The sequence below is a fragment of the Tamandua tetradactyla genome, chromosome 19 (assembly GCF_023851605.1).
Source record: "Tamandua tetradactyla isolate mTamTet1 chromosome 19, mTamTet1.pri, whole genome shotgun sequence".
Lineage (NCBI taxonomy): Eukaryota > Metazoa > Chordata > Mammalia > Pilosa > Myrmecophagidae > Tamandua > Tamandua tetradactyla.
The window spans coordinates 10,851,629-10,870,701 of NC_135345.1; the positions used below are offsets into that span (position 1 = coordinate 10,851,629).

Genomic DNA, 19,073 nt, shown 5'->3' on the forward strand with positions numbered 1-19,073 from the left:
CTGGGAGATCTTTTTATTCCGTGCTTTACCTAGCCTACCCACCAGGTGGCACTTTTTAGCCTTCAGGTCCCCACCAGTGTAAAGTGGTGTGGTGCCTTTAATTCTCAGCAGACCCTGTCCCTGTTAGGGGTATGGTTGAGACAGCAGTGGCTGAAGCAAAAGGCAGGTTTAAGCTGTTTCTGTTTTTCAGTCTTAACTTTCTGAATGAGAACAGCCACTTGTGCTGAACCCTACCCCATCCCCAATCTTTTCTTAGGGAAGTTACATCCTTTATGGAATTATCTCCTTCACCTGACAAGTTAATTTGTCACTCAGACATCCTTTAACTCTGCCTTGCCTGGGCAGTGCTGACCATTGAAAATGCCTGTGGTTTTTCACCATTGAATAAATTAAAAAAAAAAAAAAAAGGAAAGCAAAGGAAAAAAGTCAATTTCAGAGTTAGTTCTTAGCCACACCCTCACCCCACCCCCAGGTTCATGGATCAAGAGCAGGAGTTGGTACTCAGCAGAATGCGCCTCTTTTATTGGGGCACAGCCCTTTTCCAACATTCTTAGCTTAGCCAACTCCAAAAGCCTATTTTCTTGCTTTTGTTTTTAAGTTTATTGTCAGCCCACCTCCTCTCTGCCAGGAGAGACCTCAGGGCTTCCTTTGTGCCTGCTCTGAGTTTATCTGTGCTCAGAGCATGTATTCAGCAGTCCAAATTTGTTAATTAAACCCACAATTGGGGCTTGCATGAACTTTCCTTGCCTTGCTTCTAAGTAGAGATGGTTTCTTTTTCCCATGGGGAAGTGACTCCAAAACAGCCTGCCATGCCAGTGGGGGAGGAGCACCAGCCTTCACAGACTGATAGACTTGTTACAGCTCTTTCTGTGAGCCTGGCACTTCCACACATTCCAGACTGGTGTGTGATATGTGTCTGGTCACAGAAGTCCCCCAAACTGTTGTTCCAGACACTTCCCGATTACTTACTAGCTGCCCTAGAAGATGAACTAAATTCCACACCTCCCTGTGCTGCCATCTGACCACTCTTTATTCTTTAACATCCAATCTTAGCACTGCCTCAAACAATGTTTAGCATTTTGTTTCCTTTGATACAAATAAACCAGGTTTTCACTTTGTCAAAATATACTACTAAGAAAGGAAACAATGAGAAATGAAAACATAAGATGGAATGAAAAATTCACCTTTAAAAACACAGAAAGCTATAATTTCAAGGAACCCTTGCAACCTCTCAGACACAGAAGCAGAGCCTAAAACCAGGATTTAAGTGAGCCAAGTTTATTTGGGAAATTGGGAAGTGATCCCAGGAAGTACAAGGAGGGGAGTAGGGAAGGAAAGAAATACAAGTTAAATGTTGGGATGCATTTTGCTGCATAAAAAGAAATATACAAGTTCCATTAATGTGAACATATTTGAAGATAGGGTCTTTGAAGATGCAATTAGTTAAAATGAGTCCAAATTAGATTAGGGTGTGCCCTAATCCAATATGACTTGTGCATTTATAAGAAAGGGAGAGGAGTGAGCCAGCCTTTATCAGGGAGAAGGCCATGTGAAAACGGACAAGGCAGAGTGATGCATTTATATGCCAAAGAACACCAAAGAGTGCTGGCAAATACAGGAAGCAAGAAGAGATAAGGAAGGAGTCTTCCCAACAGGATTCAGAGGGAACCCTGCTGATATCTTTCAAGAATACCACATGTTCAACCTGTGCTCAACTTTGCTGGGGAACTCTGGGATACAGTGTAGAACATGTTTTCACAGGGTTTGGAGGAAGCTGTGTCACTTGTGTTCAATTTCCATTTGTGATTAGCAGGGGCACATTCCTAGGGACATGATTATCAGTGTTTCTGGCCTATAACTAAGGTCGAGAAAAAGCTTTCAGGTTGTGAGTCCTAGATTATTGGCCGATACTGGGGACAATGAGTGCCAAGGGGAGGTGGTCAGAGCACCAGCAGAATCTGTCACTATGTGCCATTTTATAAGGCCATCCTAAAAAGCTCTGTGAGCATCTTTCCACTTCTAGGAGGCAGTGTGGAGGAACGGAAAGACCCAAACATTGAAACCATAGAGAACAGACGAACTTTGAATCATAACTCTTCTAGTATCTAATCATGTAACCTCAGAGAAATGATGTATTGTCCCTGAGCCCCAGTGTGTTAGTTTGCAAGCTGCCGGAATGTGATATATCAGAGCTGGAACAACTTTTAAAATAGGGAATTTAATGCTACAAGTTTATGCTTCTAAGCCTATGAAAATGTCCAAACTAAGGCATCCAAAGAAAGAGACCTTAATTAAGGTAGGCCTATGGGTCAGGAACACCTCTGCCAGCTGGGAGGGCATGTGGCTGGCATCTCTTTGTCCCTTGCTCCTGGACTCTGTTGCTTTCAGCTTCTGTTCCTGTGGGAGTTCCTCACTTTGTTTCTCTTGGGCTGACTTCCATCTTTTGGCTTCACTTGGCTCCCTTCAGTTTCTAACTTGCTTAAAATCTCATGGAAATTTCTGCTGGGCTCCAAGTTTCTCCAAACATCTTGTGTCTCTGCTCTCTCTGTTGGCAATAAGGTTTCTGACTCTTTCCAAAGTATTTCCTCCTTTATAGCATTCCAGTAAACTAATCAAGAGCCACTTGGAATGGGTGAAGTCAAATCTCCATCTAATCTGAAGTTCACACCCACAATTGGGTGTGTCACATCTCCATGGAGATAATCTAATAGACAATTTCCAACCTACAGTACTGAATCAGAATTGAGATACTGCTACTCACAAGACTGGATCAGGATTAAACCATGGCTTTTCTGGGGTACATAATAGGTTCAAACTGTCACACTCAGTAAAAGGCAGCAACATTTATGTCTTCTTGCTATTCTGGGAATTCATGTAAAATGTCTGGCTGGTTGATATGCTTTTGTCCTCTTTGCGTGATGGCCAAGGTTCTGAAGAATTTAGTCCAGACCCTGCTTAGGCAACTCCAGTAGTTTCCATTTTCTAATTGGAGAAGCAATTCCCGAGTGGTCAATACACAGAAAGGCCCACCCTTCCATGACACCTTGCCCTCACCCCCTGATACCAAGGGACTGTCTTTAACCTTTAACAGCAGCAGAAAAGCCACAGATTAAGCAATTTGTGGTTTTGTGCAGCACAAATGTCACATACAGACCCAAATTTCCAACTTCTGGCAGGCAAATAGGAGTCTCAAGATTTATGGTTTCCCTGTGCCTGAGGAGGTAAAATGAAGTTTCAGTCATTTTTGAATCCAAAGAAAAAATAAATTATTTTTTTAATTCAGAATTAATTACTGAGTGATTCAAGATTGGGTAGAGATAAGTGGTGGTTTAAAGAAATATTTAGGTCAATATAATGCAGAAGGAAATTTGAATCGCTCATTTAAGCAATTAGTAGGACAAAAGCATTTAAAGAGGGCTGTAGAGTCGAGTCAGTGGCATATGGATGAGAATAGAAGCAGGGTCAGATTTAGGGAAGAGATTTTTCACTGTCTATTCATGCCCTCCAGTGTGTAGAATAGCAGGCCTTTAATAAGGCTCAGGTAAAGAGTTGAAAGTCAATTAATAAATAAACTAATGAATTATCTGAGGGTGTACACTTAGATTTTGGGGGAAGGCCAACATGACAAAGAGACAGGAATAGAGGTACTACTGGCTAACACAGCAGAGTATTCGCTCCTACTTTCCCTTACCAACAGTGTCCTCCTGTGCACCAGTAGCAGCGATCTTACTGTTTCTTAAGCACACCTTGTGCTTTAACTCTCCCTGTGCACCTTGTGTCCCACTGCTGGAGACAATCCTACCCTTGGATTATCCAAACCCTTTTGGCAAAAGTGATTTATCTCTATCCTATCAGGGTACTCCCATGTATGCTGGGTGCTCCCATGTATCCACAATGCCTCAGTGAGAGCAATGTTTCCATCATGCCTTTGAAAACTTCCAGGCCCCCGTCTCTCTCACACACACACTCAGACCTGGTATGGGAGGATCCTAAAATGCTTCCCTAGTTGAACTTCTCATCCATAATCATGGTAGTGTTTCTTCCATCACCCCTCGTCGAATTAATCATATCTGACATTGTAATCCTGCAACCTTGTGGGTACTCCTACATTAGTAGCATGTCTCTTCTTTTGCTTTTTAAACATTGAAAAAGTACGACGTGTAGGAACTAAAAATTTAAAATGCAGTCTACACAAGCTAATTCTACAAATTATACCTTGAAGCTACACTTTTTTTTCCACTTGGGCAGGCACTGGGAATCAAACCCAGGTCTCCTGCATGGCAGGCAAGAACTCTGCCTGCTGAGCCACCATGGCCCACCCTGAAGCTATGCTTTTATGGTCTAAGTTTAATTACGTTACATCTGTGATGGAATAAATTAGTCTTTGGACAATTTATTTTGTATATTTCATAATATTTATAAACTTTCTACATGTTCAGAAAAGCAAAGAGATAAGAACAGAATTCTCATAAAATGCCACCATTCAGAGATAAATATCATTAAAATAAGTGAATGTCTAAGAAATGGATATTAGATATTTCTGTGGACATTATTCATTCCTGATATTTAATTAGGTATTGTTTTGTCTTCTTAGAGTATATGTGTCCTGAGACCAAGGGCTGTGTTTCTCCTATAGTTCATTTCACAGCACTCCTCATGTGGTCTCTGCTAAATGTTACTCTGATTGATTGATTGGTTAATTAATTAATTCATCTTGTTATCTAGACATGCTTCCTTGCTCAGTTTTTTCTTTTCCTCACTCTCGTTTTGAGTTTAGGTTCATCTGAGTAAAAATAAGTGACTGAATAAGCAGAAAGCTGCATGTTTATTTCAGAATGAGTACAGAAAGCAGCCAAAGTGAATGGAAAGATTCTGATTCCAAGACCTCCACTTCTATCTGTGACTATGGGCCAGCCATTAAATCCCTCCAAGCCTTGGTTTCCTCTTCTATAAAGTGAGTACATATTAAACAAGGTTCATTTTGCATTTTCCTGTTCATAGTATATTCAATAATATTTAATTCATTATGTCCATTCCATCCTTTAGCTGACTCAAGAGCTATAAATCATGCCAGCTGGACTCTTACCAAACTAGATAAATAAGTTTATTTTGAGTCTAAATTTCAGTTTAAGATGTTCCTTTTTTACAGAATAAGCCCCATATTTGAAGGCTTGCTATTTATAAACATCGTGACTCTCCTTTTATTCAAAGAGACTCTATTTTTAGTCTTAGCAAACTCACTCCAATTTTATGTCCAGTAAAATAAATTCGTGCAACAGAGATGCTGTGACAAAAAAGTGAGATGCCAAAGTTATTTCCTAAACAACACAACCTTACACTTATAATTTAAGTAATTTAAAGAAACCTAGATAACTAGGTTATCTACTAAAATACTAGAACTGAGAGAGATAAAATTGATCTTGTCAACATGCTTTACTGATCAATGTAGATATTGAGTTTCAGAAACAAGCATTGTTCAAGGTCACACAGCTACCTAATATCAGAAGTGAGATTAACAGTTTCTTAGTTCACTCCCCCCCCCCAAAAAAAATAAAAGGTAAAAATTGAGTGAAAATAACTACTCACAATATGACACTATTGACAAGTTATTACTAATGTCAGATTCCACTGCCCTCTGTCCTGGTCCTAGTAATGAGAAGTTTCTAAAATTAAGACTGCTGATTGGGCCTTGCTTTCTTAAGTGTATAGCTTGATAGTAGATATGAATTAGAATGTATATAAATGTGGCATTTCTTTCAACTTTCATTTTCTGTGGCCAGAGAAGTAATAGGGCAAGTGTTTCAGTCACCTTCGTGGTCTCTGTCTTTAACGTAGTCTCTATTCTTCCACATAAAGCTGGACCCCGTCTTCTGCTTTGGGATGAGAAGGTCTAGAACAATCTGTGGCTAGGCCTTGGTGCAAGTGCACTTTCTCATGCTTTCTGCTTTTCTGTGTTCATTTTTCTCATCACTGTTGCAACTTTTTACCATCACTTGAGTTGTCAGTTCCAAGTTGTTAGATTGAGTTTGGGAAGAAGGATGTACTCCGTCCCTAACCTAGGTTAAAGTAGGTCTCCATACCGTTCCTAAGTGCTCACTCCAAAATGCCTTGTTGCTTCAAAGATCCACATATTAGTAGAATGTCATTCTGCTCTGGTTTGCCTCCTTTTTCATTTTGGTGGCCTGGCAGAGAACAGAAGTAGTTGATCAAAATAGAATATTAATATTCTTGGATCCATTGGATTAACCCCTATTAATTTCTTAACAGCATCTCAGTCTTACATTGCAGCTTAATCAAGGAGCACCCACAATGTACCAGACACTATCTAAGCTGTGTTATATACATCTCTCCTTATCTTCAACAATTTGCAAGAACTTAAACTCTGAGATTTAAGAGTGAAGTCCTAGGACAAAATTATTGGATGGAAATGAAGACTTGCATTAAACAAACCCATGGTTTTTATTTTTCATTCAAACAATAACAACAAAAAAATTAAGGATTACAGTACCTATTTTATTACTGTGGAAATTAAGACATGGAAATTACGAGAGTTGCTCAAATTTCACAAAGTACAGTTTAGAAACAATGGAGTTTAAAATTCAGGGATCACAATTCCATATCACAGCAAGACTCTATATTTGGCTTGAGAAATGATTGATGTTCCATTTGAGAAAATGCTTTTTAAAGACATGCACATTTGTGCATGGGTGTGCCTGAAGTTCTGGGAATACATTACAAATGCACTACAAATTAAGAGGGACCATGAAGAGCTGGCTCAGAGAGAATGGGGAAGTCATTAAGATGCTCCACCCTGACCTCACTTTGGCTGGGAATAAATAGCAGGTTTCTGTAAGGACTTCTGGAAAGAATCAGAAGGACGGGTTATGAGTAAAGTGTCATGAATTCCAAGGCCTTCCTGATAAGCCGGTAAATTCACTCACAGGGTAAATAGAGAAGTTACCAAAGGAAATCATTAAAAAAAGGACCACCTACAGTCAAAAGGGGATGATTTACTGACACAGTGTTGCCTCAGAGTCAGTGAAATTCATGTTATTTGTTCTATCTCAAGTGCCACTCTTCATATTTCCTCATTCAGTAATGAATATCTGTTGATTAAGAGGATCCAGATAATATGCTGCATCTGTGAAAACTTTCTTTATTCCTCAGTTACATGAGGAATGTACATATCTGTACATGATGATTCATGTTGTTCTGTGTTATAAGTATGATCAGTAACCCATCATGCACTACCTGTACTATTTAGGGATCTATCAAGGAAGCAGACCCGCTATGAGTGATTTGAAATAAGTAATTTATCATAAGGCTTAGACCATACACAATTAGGGAATTGAAAAAGCCTCAGCATCTGGTAGTGGGTTGAATTTGCTGAAGGTCAGACAGGCTGGCAGTTGGGGAGGTGAACTATAAGTGAAAATGGGGCAGCAAGAGAAAACTGGAATCTTAAAAAAAAAAAACAAACAAAAAACAGACCCGTGATAACAAATTGGAACCCACGTATGTCGATGGTTCTAACTTCAATGATACCAGTGACCTGCAGAAGAAGCTGATGTCGCCACAAAGGTGAACATTCATCTGGCCCAACACTTAAGGAAGGTGAAGAAGGAAATCCATTAGGATTTGGAGGAGTAGAAAGTCAAGCTTCTGCTCCATGCCAGCAAACAAGGCAGCGTATTAGCAATACTATACATAAGCTGCAGTAGTATTTGTCATCTTAAATCCAACAATCAGATAATAAATACTTGCTGTTTCACTTCCATATTTGAAATGATGTTCAATTTTTTTGTTTCTAACCATAACCTGTATTCATACAGGGAAGAGAATTCTGGAAAACACAATAGAAATGTACCCTAGATGCTACCTGTTTTATTCATTTTTTAACATCATGAAGTGCATGACATGGTGTCTGGAATATAGTAGGGATTTGTTTAAGTTAAAGACAAACAAACAAACAAACAAACTGAGCACTCCCACAAATCTTTGACATCCTGTAAAGTCTGTGCACCTGTGCTTGAATCTCAGCTATGTTACTACTTGATAAATAAATCATGGAAGATTTAACACTGTACTAGTTGCTGAACTCAGAGTCTAAGAAAAAGACAGCTTTCACTTTCTTGGGACAGTTACTCTAGGAACTGAAGGCATGTGTAAGTGATCTGGCCATCAGCTCAACCTGAAGTCCTAGAAACAGCCTACATCAACTGCCAGCTATGTTAATGTGAGAGCTTTGCAATGACTACAATTTTAGCCACCGTCTGAGTGCAACTACACGAAGACCCCAAAGAGAACAACCTAGCAGAGTCTAGGCAATATACAAAATTCTGAGTGATAATAATCAAATGATACTTGCTATTTTAAGCCATAATTTTGGAGGGTGATTTATTTTGAAGAAATAGTTATTTTAAAATATGTTTTAGTACCAAAAGTTTGATGTTGCCACAATATTTTTTTTTAATGTGAAACTGTGTTTTATATCAAGCAGTAGGTAGATCATAAAAGGATGCTTAGGAGACTTCTAATAAAAACCTAAGAGACCTAAGGAGGCTCTCTGTGAAAACTTAAGAAAAATGTTTTTGGAAACTGGGGAAGGGGATAATTTTTCCAATAACACCAGGAAGTCTGACAACCCTCATACCTGTAGCATGTGCTAATTATAAAATGTGCAAGATGATGTAGGGTAGCTAGGTGAGGAGATTTCCAGTCAATGTATTAATAAAATTTAAAAGGAGAGAGAGATGAGTTAAGGAAAAACTGTTTAATATGAAGAAGTGAGGGATTGATGCATTCCAAATTAAAACTTCCCCATTCCCAACCTCTCCAGAGAGCAAACAATTCCAGAATTAAGAATGGCTTCTGACAAAGATGAAACACAAGGTTGGATGGTTTATGGCCAGGAAAAAGATATAAGGCCATATCTCATGGAAACTTGCAAAAAATAAGAGACCCTTAAAGGAACTTAAAACCATACCTTGCAGGTCTGGTCCATAAAACAATGGGGCTTCTAAAAATCTCAAGGACAATTTCCAACAACAGCTTCACAGGGAAATAAAGATAGAAAGGGGCTCTTCTCAAAGAGACTGGTGATTTGCCTTAATCTAATGGAACCCATGTGATATTGATAAACAAACAAAAACAAAGCACAAAGATCTTAAGATAATTTTCTGTTGGAATCATAACCATCTTGGACAGAAAGAATCAGAGGGAGTACAAAATGAAAATGGTATTTGAAAGCAGAGAAGCTTTATGAGCTGCAATTCAGTTTTCTTATGGAAAAGGATTTATGTCAAATAAAAATATACCAAGATTTCATAGAACAGAGTCCAAACTGTGGAAAATCACTCCCAGTGAAGAATAAAGGACCCTTCTCAAGAAGCTGGGTATATGTGTCTAACTGAATTTCAGAATTGCTATGGACCAGTCACTGCCATGTAGCTTTTGTCACCCCCCACCCCTGATTTTGTAAGAGAATGTCAGAAGATGTTATTTTGTGCCTCTTGCCTGTTCCACGATGGCATGTTGGGGGGAGGGGAGATAGGATAAACTATCTTTTTAGTTCAAAAGTCTTCAGATTGAGATGAACCAGAAACCAAGAATCAATCCTTAAGTTACCATATTTAAGAAACTGATTTAAATGATGAGATTTTGGACTTTAAAGCTGCAGTTGATGATATAATGGGATAAAATTCTTAATGGATCCCGGTAGTGAGTAAGTTTGTTTTGAATTTTGGAGAAATGTCCATAACTTGAGGTGGGACACCAGACAATGGAAGTTTTTTTTTGTTTTTTTTTAAAGCCTTGGCATTCCTTGATACTCTTCCCATTAGGAAATGGGCTTCTCTGTCCTTTCCCCTTGAAACTGGGCTCTAGGACTGCTTTTCTAATATAATACAGCAAAAATGGCATTATGCTAGCTTTCAGGTCCATACTATAAGAAACTGGCCACTTTCATTTCCTGCCAATTGGAATAATGTGATTGTTAATTTTACTTGTCATTGTATCAACGCTTTGGTGCCCAGTATTTTGGCCAGACACTAGTCAGATGTCACTGAAGGTATTTCATGGCTGTGATTAACATCTATAGTCATTTGATCTAAACATAGAAATTACCCTCAATAATATGGGTAGGCCTCATCCAATCAACTGAAGACTTTAAGAGGAAAACCAGGTTTCCCAGAGAAGAAGAAATTCTACCTCAACACTGCAGCATCAACTAATGCCAGTTTTCTATCCTGCAGGCCTGTCCTACAGATTTTAAGTAAGCTTGCTCCCAAGACCACAACAGATAGCTCATGTGCTAAAGAAATGATGGGGCCCTAGGATGGGGGCAACCATACCAGAAAGACCAATCGTGATTAGGAGGTTGGGGTTTTAAGCCATGTCATGAACCTCTTGAAGTTCAAACCACATGACATTGATACATTGGTAAGATCTTTGCTGTGACTGGAGGCCAATGCATTCTGACAGAGAACACAGAAGCTTGCATTTGAGACCTTCCAGAACTCACACTTTGCTTTTGTTTTCTTCTTATTTGTTTCTTTTTACTACAGTAAAACTATAACTTTAAGTCCAGCACTTTCACTGAGTTCTCTGAGTCATTCTAGTGAGTGATAGAACCCAACGGGATGGGGAAACCCCCCAAATTTGTAGCTAGTTGGTCAGAAGTATGGTCAACATGACCCCCAAACTTGTCCCTGAAGGGTAAGCTTTTAGAGAATTTCCCTGAACCTGTGGAGTCTGGCCTAATTCCTGGTAGAGTCAGAAAAATTGAGTTGAATTGAATTAAGCTACTACAGTATTTACAGTTGGTGTCAGAAATTATGGAACTTGATAGAAGTTTTTGCAACATTTATATAAAGATATAAGCAGTCTTGCTTTCTTTGAAAACTGTAGTGTTCTGGTGGTGGTTTGCTGGCAATCTTTAGCTCCTTCTGTTTCTTCCTCAGTTTCTACTCCCCCTATTCAGTCGTCTCTGCTTCCGACTGGATCTCTTCTCTTTATATAGACTCCAATCACTTGGGATTAAGGTCCACCTGGATTCAATTTGGCCCCATAGGAATAGGATCTTAAAAAATCCCACTTGTGAGTTCACACCCACAGGGCTCTGGGTTAGGACTCAAATATGTTTTTGTGGAGGGTACAATTTAATCTACCACAGTCAAGTGATTTTGTTCAAGGGTACAGAGCTAAGTTACTTGTTTTATTTATCATTCCAGTCCTCTTTCTATTGCATCCTTGAAAATATTACTCACCCTGAAATAAAGCACTAATAAAGAATTTTACTTGTGATTCTTGTGATGAGCACCATACAAATATTTGCTGATCCTCCCTTTAAGTGTTGAAAATTTAATTTGGCTGTGCTGGGAAACAAACAAGAGTATGAATCAATAACTGGATTTGATGGCATAGACATTAGGTTAATATGTGCATAAATAAATTCGTATGCCTCAATTTCCGTTTTAAAATTTTTATTTTAAAATAATTCAAGACAGTGGATGTTTATGGCATATCTTCTTGTTTCCCAGGATGCAATACATAAGATATAGTCCCTCTCTCTAGATTCAGTGTTCTATAATGGACCAAGGTTAATAAACTTGAAATAGACTGATACTGCATAATGTATAGCAAAATGGATAGACTTGAAATTAGGAAGCCACTGTTCTAGTATAGGGGTTGGCAAATGCTATCTTTGAAGAGACAGTAAATATTTACTTTTTGCAGGTCACACAGTTTCTTTTGTAACTATTCAACTTTGCTGTAGCAAGAAGGAAGCCATAGACGGTATGTGAATGGATGCGTAGGACTATGTTCTAATAAAACCTCATTTATAAAAAGAGGTGGCAGACAGTATTTAGCCCATAGGTTGTAATATGCTGCTCCCTGTTCTATAACTTACCTTGCCTTTGGTCAGTTGTGTGACCTAAGGATAAGTCATATGACTATTTTGATCTTCATTTTCCTTATCTGTAAATTGAGGATAATAATAGAAAACTCACCTGTCATTACCCACATTTAGTAAAATAAAATGACTGTTTGTGTTTGGCATTATGAGGAGAGACCTCTTTCCAGAAAGGGCTTTTCCAGGAGACAAAAACAATTGAATTGTAGAGATTTTCCAAGAAAACAGAACACACCCTGTGGGGTTGCTGATAAAAAAACACATGGTAATAAAATTAGTTTTGGTCCAGTAGAGGCAGTTTATCTGAATGGGCAAACATACACAGTAATCAATGCATGTCTACTCCCCATTTTGTAAGACTAAACTATGTAAACTGAAAATTTAATGTCAGCCAATTAGAAGATAGCTTCACTTGTTTCCATGTTCACCCTATATGAGTTCCCCCTTTCTACTTTCTTAGCCGTGTTCCCTTCTACTTTCTGAATGGGATGTTGCACAATTCATAAGTCATTCATTAGAACTGTGAGATCCTAAATTGCTTGAAAATTTTTTTCTTTTATCACCCATATGAGGATTAGCTAAGAAAAAGAACTGTGTACTTTCTTTGAAATTTCAGCTGTGTTTTGGAATTATGAGTTGCCATTTTTATGTCTTGTCCAGGTCTCCTGTTTCTGCCCTTAGCTTTTTTTTGGAACCTAAGAAATCAGTTATTCTTTGTTGTTTCTCGTTGGAGAGAAGTTTGGTGGGGCTATCTCAGGACTTCTTGGCATTTGTATACCAAGCAAACATCCTCATTACATGGCCTACAATGTTCCATCTATTTAATTGTCCTTCCTGTCTCTATTATCTAAATTAGATGCTGCCACTTTGTCTGACACACCATGCTTCCTTTCTCTTACAGCACTTATAACAACTATAAATTATCGTTTTTAACTACCTTTGCCTCATGGTTATTGTAACCCCTATTAAGATATCAATTTACTTATTTTCTGATTTGTTTAGCAGTATCTCATAAGCATTCAGGAATGGTCTTATCATAAATTATGGTTTAAAGAATATTCCCTGAATGAACTGAATGAATGAATTGAATAGTATTATCTCATTGTATTTGCAAAGATGCTGCTATGTACCTGCTCTAGCTACTCTGGTTGCCAGACTCTGGACCAGAAACTTTTCTTTTAGATCATTTAGCAAAGCAGACAAACATAACAATAATTATGATTTTTATGATGCTATCAAAAAAGATTGAGAATATCTTAATGGTAGAATGAAAACTATATACTGTGCATTTAACTTGAGCATCATCAGTCACAACACATTTATGTAATGTTTGGGGGGATTCTGATCTCCCTGTGCATTTTCTTCCTCAGCTCAGTGTTGCTTTGGGGATTGCATTTACTCTGCTCTGATTCAGCATTTTTCCTTTCATTATTCTGCCCACTTTTCCATTTCTATGTGCTATGTTCTCTTCTACACTTGCAATAACCACCTGCTTATACCAGAATTTCCCATTTCTGTTCTTTGGTTATCATGGCTCGTCTTAACAAGAGCGTGTTTGTCAGCTGCATCTCTTCAGAAGGAGAGTCCACCAGTACGGTCTTTGCCAAATGCTTGATTTCACACACTTGTCGATCTTTTATGTGTGTGTTTCTCACTCCCTGTGCTTTGATTCTCTTGGGAATAGGAATGAGGGTCAAGGGCCACTTTTTTTTATTGGACACGTACCTGCCAAATTGAGTTTAACTCGAAAAAGATTGCCCTTTGCAGAGAAACATAGACACTGTGACACAGTGTAACACTGTCAAATATTCACTCTCACTAAAGCAGAGCAGCCCTTTACTCAGAATCCTTTTCAGCACCAGTAACATGTAGGCACAAGAGCATACACATTCATCGCATGCTTAGTGAGCCTAACGCGGGTTTTCTGAAGGACACAGAAGATAGTAACAAGGGGAGGCTGCAGGGTCACCTTTAAATAAGATTTTTGTTTTTTTTTTTAAGTTGGATTCCTAAAGGCAGAGAAGGCTCACATCTTCCCCACAAAATTGGGAAAACTCTCTTGGTATCTTTGTGATCCTTAAATATTGATGATCTATTGCAAAGTCGAACGATTAGGGTTTTTGTATCTAGTATAACTGTGATGTGAAGTAAGAAGTTTTATCATTGGCATAGATTATACATGAAATCCATATTCTCAGAGATTCAAAGCCAATCGTTTTGCTTGCTGTGTGCCTATTCTTCCTCTTTCTCTTCCTAGATCTGATCTGGCAGCCCTCTGTGAAGGGTATGCCTAGAGATAAAGTGTGAGGACTTGTTTGGGTCTGGACTGCCAAGAGCCTTAAAAACCTTCTTAAGGATTTTGAATGTTGTCTCCAAGGTTACTAGTAGACACTGACAGGTTTTAGGCAGGAAATTACTTTGTCAAATTTAAAATTTAAAAGCTACCTCTGGCTTTCAGTGCAGGGGAGGGTTACGAGGTAGGGGAGGGCGTCAGGGGGTGAATCAGAGTGGGTTGAGGCTAACATCAGGAAGAATAGCTTACAGCTTGCTACCCCTGGCCACATAGACAAGGTGCGATTGGGACTGGGGAGAGAGATCAGCTGTGACTCCAGAGGATCTGGGGAACCTTTTCTTAGTGGTGGCTTTGGAGCAGACCGTGGTGTCTCTCTTGGTTTGGCCTTTAATCACTATGTTCCCACCCTTGCCCCTATCTACTTAAGCTCTGAAAGCACAAGATGAGGACGGGTAAAAAGTCAACCTAATCATAAATTCATCCTGATATAACAAAAAAGTGAATTGTCTTGAATATTAGCTTGGTCCAAGGAAGCTCTTCAGATGTTAGCTGGCTACTGTAGAACATTGATAAGAGTCATTTTCTTTTAGGGTAGACACACACACACACACACACACACACACACACACAAATACCTCAATGTACAAATTCCTGTCATTGCAAATTAATTATGAAAACTGCAGGACAGTTGGAGCCAACCCTAAATTTAGCTACCCTTACCAATTCCTAGATTTGACTTTGTGCTTTGAGGATCCTGCACCTCCTCTTCCTTAACAGTCATTGGAAGTCTGCAAAAGAATGGAAGGAGGTTAAGGCAGGAAGGTGAGTCAACTATCTCAGGGAAGCCAAAACATGGAATGGAATTTAAGGATTTGAGGATTCAGCTCAGAGAAAGGGTTGAGCTGTATAATCCAAAGATGGAAAGTGCTGAGTCACTTTGTTTTGAATAATGACCTAAAGGCTCCTCTCATAGTATATTACTTCAATCACAACCGATGGTTTTTGAATTCAGATTTCTAATTACCATGGTCTTGAATGATACACATATTGTATTTATGTGATTCAACTATGCATGCTGGAAAATAATGACATAATAATGATGCTGGTAATAATGATAATTATAAAGAGAGATGGAATGTGACAATGAGAAAGAGTGTAGGTAATCCTGCTTCCCATGCACTCTGAATATATCCTAGAATCACTGTGACAAGGGAGACAAGAATGTGCTATTGTCTAAGTTGAGTCTGTTTTTGACATTACATATTCATTTATTTTCTACCACATGTTCCCTAGAAGTAAGTCAACAATATCATCTGTGTTCAATGAAAACAAGAGCAATCTGTCTGTATGTGGAGGAAAGCTAGGCATGCTTGATATATGGAAAATAAAGTGTTTACTTTAGTAACTTCCCAAAGGATTTTGGAATATAATTTGGATTTGCACAATTTTAATCTTCATCCTTGACTTTAGAACCTACTGGTGTGAATACTCTATTAATAGTCTTTTATATGTGTGCAACAAATTTCTGGGAAGTCCTTTGTATTAAGTATTAAACTTTTTTTATCGTGAACTGTGAATTAGAGCATGTGAAAGCATTTCCATTCTGCAGATGAGAACACTGAGACTCAGGGAGGTAAGGGAATTATTCAATAACAACCAATCACTAATAATCAGAACTTGCATCTCATGGAAGTATCTTTCATTCTCTACCTGATTCTGTACTTTAGAATCTTGATTCAGAGCCTGGGAGAGAAGCTTCGGGGAGGTTTCATTATTCCATGTGAATGGGTTAGGTATGGTTTATATATTCCATGGACATCTTATAGAACTCAGGTTGAGCACATGTTGACTTTTATCTAAAAATCTATTGAGTAAATCTCAATGAAAAGCCTAAATCCTTATTTCACAAACCAACTCCATGAAGTCAGAGTCAGCAAAGTTTATTAATAAGAGCCAACACTTGACCAACCAGGGAAACATGGTTTTGTTCCAACTATGCCCCTCTAATTAGTTGATATCATCCTAGGAAATTCATTTGCCTCAGTTTCATCACCTGCACATGGGGAATTAATAGTCTTCCTGTCCTAGCTCACACATTGTCGTAATATTCAAATGGTATAGAATGCTTGACATTCTTTTTTAATTACTAAGGTGCTGTAAATTGAAAAAGCTGTGCATGTGCAAGAGGTAAACCATCCAGGGGCTACCTGGAATCAACTGATCAGGGTCTCACCACATCCTAGAGTGCAACTCTTCCCAAGCTTGCCTCCCTCCATGTTACTGCATCAGAAAGAAATAGCCACAAATATGTACCTTTTGCCTCCAGAGGTGAAGGACATAATTTCTTCCTGGAATTTTCTTGCACCTTCTCAGAACCTTGGCATCCATTCATCCTTTCATTCATTCACTCATTCATCACATATTTAATGAAAAGCTTTTCTGTGAAGAATTAGAGATGTGGAAGTGTAAAACAAGTTCTCTGTCTCAAAGAACATGGTCTAATAGTGAGGGAATGCATGTAAATAAGCCACTTCAAAACAGCTAATATGTGTATGGAGACAGGGTGTGGGTATGGGTTTGTGTGCTCCTTAAGAACCGACTTTTATGACAGCACAGAAGAGTCACAGCTAACTAGACTGGCAAAGCTATCCTGAAAAGGCCACCTTCCTGCAGACTCATCAGGAAGAATATAATAGTTCAGAAAATTAGAAGGGGCATGATTCCCAGGAAATCATAACTCCTACTGCCTCCTTTCAAGTGAGCATCCCTGGGCACTGGTTTGGAGCTTTCTGCTCACTGTTCAGTTGAATCCCCACAAACTCCCTAGGACATAGGTATCATTATCCACTGCTTATAGGAAACAGAACAAAGTGAAGGGATCTACTGGATCACTAGGCTGAAGAATGCCCATGATTTGTATCCAGGTCTGTCTGAGGTCCAAGGCCATGTTTTTAGCCATCACAATTTAAAATTACAAGTGGAAGCTTCAATAGGTTGAATTTCTCACTTAAAATCACACAGTTAGCCAGGGTTCCAGCTGGAAATCGCACCCAGTTCTATCTGCTTACAGAGCTCCTGCATGCCCTTAAACCGTCTGCTGTTCTGAAAACACATGTGCAAATGCTAGACTTTAAGGACAATTCTTTTGGGGATCAGAGTCATCCTGTATTGCTTCATTAACCTGAGCATGTGGAGACATTGCAGGAAATACATTCAGAGAAATAGAGCAGGTCAGGGAGAGTTTATTGAAGACCTACTAAGCTGCTGTTTCTGTAACTCATGGTAAATAAATTTTCGCTTTGCAAAGAGAAGGAACGGGGTATGTTTCCTGGGCTACTGCTGCTTCTTCCACTAAAGTAAGAACTTTCTTCTTAAGCAACAGAACAACTTTGTTTTTCCTCTCCACCAGGATCCATGAGCACACAGGCATAAGAACTTGACTGACAGCAATTATGCATAATTGACTAGGAGAGGATCTGCAGCTTGCGGGCTTTCACTCCTCTCTGCACGTGGCATCCTCACGGGGGCGCCGCTCCAGGAATCTGCCTGCCAGGCCCAGCCCTGGACCACCTGGAAATCTTGAATCATTCATTAGCAGGTGTCCTCATCTCAGCTTGCAAACAGAAGGTCTTAAGCATGTAAAAGCTCTCTCTCCCAAGACATGGTGCGGTGCCTCCGGTGAAGCTGCGTTGGAGACAGACGATGATCAGGTTCGAGGTTTGGGGCAAAGGGAATTAATGAGCTTCAGTGGGAGTGACGCCCAGCTTTCTGCTGTCAGGCCGCAGCACACGGTGCCGTCAGCTGCCGTCTCCCACGGAAGGCCTCACTTAAAAGCTGGGTTTGAGTCACTATCATTATCCCGGGAACAGATGCCCTCACATTCTCTTTTGCAGACAGTTATATACTGTGCTTAATTTTAGATATCACCAACTTCGAGTTTATTTTTGGTTCTGGAAGTTTACTTTTAGGTCAGCTAAAATGCACAACCTTCAGCTTTGTGTGTGTGTGTGTGTGTGTATGTGTGTGTGAAACTCATTTACCTTCTTTAATAAGTCTACACGGAAGTTATTTTGGAATATTTTCAATGGATGGCTAATTTTGTGCCAGGATTAAAATAGCTTATTCTAAATGACTTATTCCAAAATAAGTTAGGAATAGGGTGGCTCTTTTGCTTGTCACCACTTTCCTTCTACTGGTACCTTTTTGATTGTGATTTTTAACCTATTTATTTATTTTATGTATACATGTATGTATTGGTAACACTTTAATTTCTAAAGCTTTAGTTTTAATACTTATAAGAGATAGAGTGAATTGAGCACTCTGTGTTATAATTTTAAGAACAATTCAGTAGCTCAGCTCAGTTTCACGGTAATAGAAAAGTGAAGCTCCAAGAGATGACTTAACTTGCCGAAGGCTATTGAGGAGGAGAGTGTCAGAGCAGGCTTCAGACCCATGTCTCCTTGTTTAAAGGCTTGTACTGTTTCCATTGCCTGCTGTTTCCTTGGGAACTCTGTGGTTTTGCACTGTTTGCATCAGGGCTGTCTGTGCAAGAGGCTCCTGAATGTCCCTATATGCCACAGTATAGGGTTGAATAATCATATCTGATGAGTAAAGTCTTGGACAGCCAAGGGTGTGATTGTTAAAATACAGATTCTACAGCTACACTCCATCAAGTTCAATCTCTAGAGTCTGTCTGGAATGAGCATTTTTCTGCACATACACCATGAGAGTCTGATAATTAACAGATGGTATGATACATTGACATAGTGGAAGGATCATTGGATTTGATGTCAGAAGTCCTGGAATTTTGTCTTAGCTCTTTTATTAGCAGGGTGATTTTAAGCAGGACAGTTACTCACTCTAGGT

The 19,073-nt window shown here is 39.1% G+C and overlaps 1 protein-coding gene across 17 annotated transcripts in view; it reads left to right on the forward strand.

The window, feature by feature from the left end:
• Positions 1-19,073, forward strand: part of LOC143663472 (uncharacterized) — a 275,238-nt gene that overhangs the window by 55,036 nt on the left and 201,129 nt on the right. For 10 of the 17 annotated variants that reach the window (XR_013165940.1, XR_013165927.1, XR_013165939.1 and 7 more), the window contains one exon: positions 4,835-4,954. The exons of 3 other annotated variants lie outside the window; for them this stretch is intronic. The gene's annotated coding sequence lies outside the window, so the exon portion shown is untranslated. Of the gene's footprint in view, positions 1-4,777; positions 4,955-11,736; positions 11,897-17,616; positions 17,918-19,073 lie in introns of those variants that run through there. 4 more of the 17 variants (XR_013165929.1, XR_013165936.1, XR_013165932.1 and 1 more) reach the window with 3 other exon arrangements.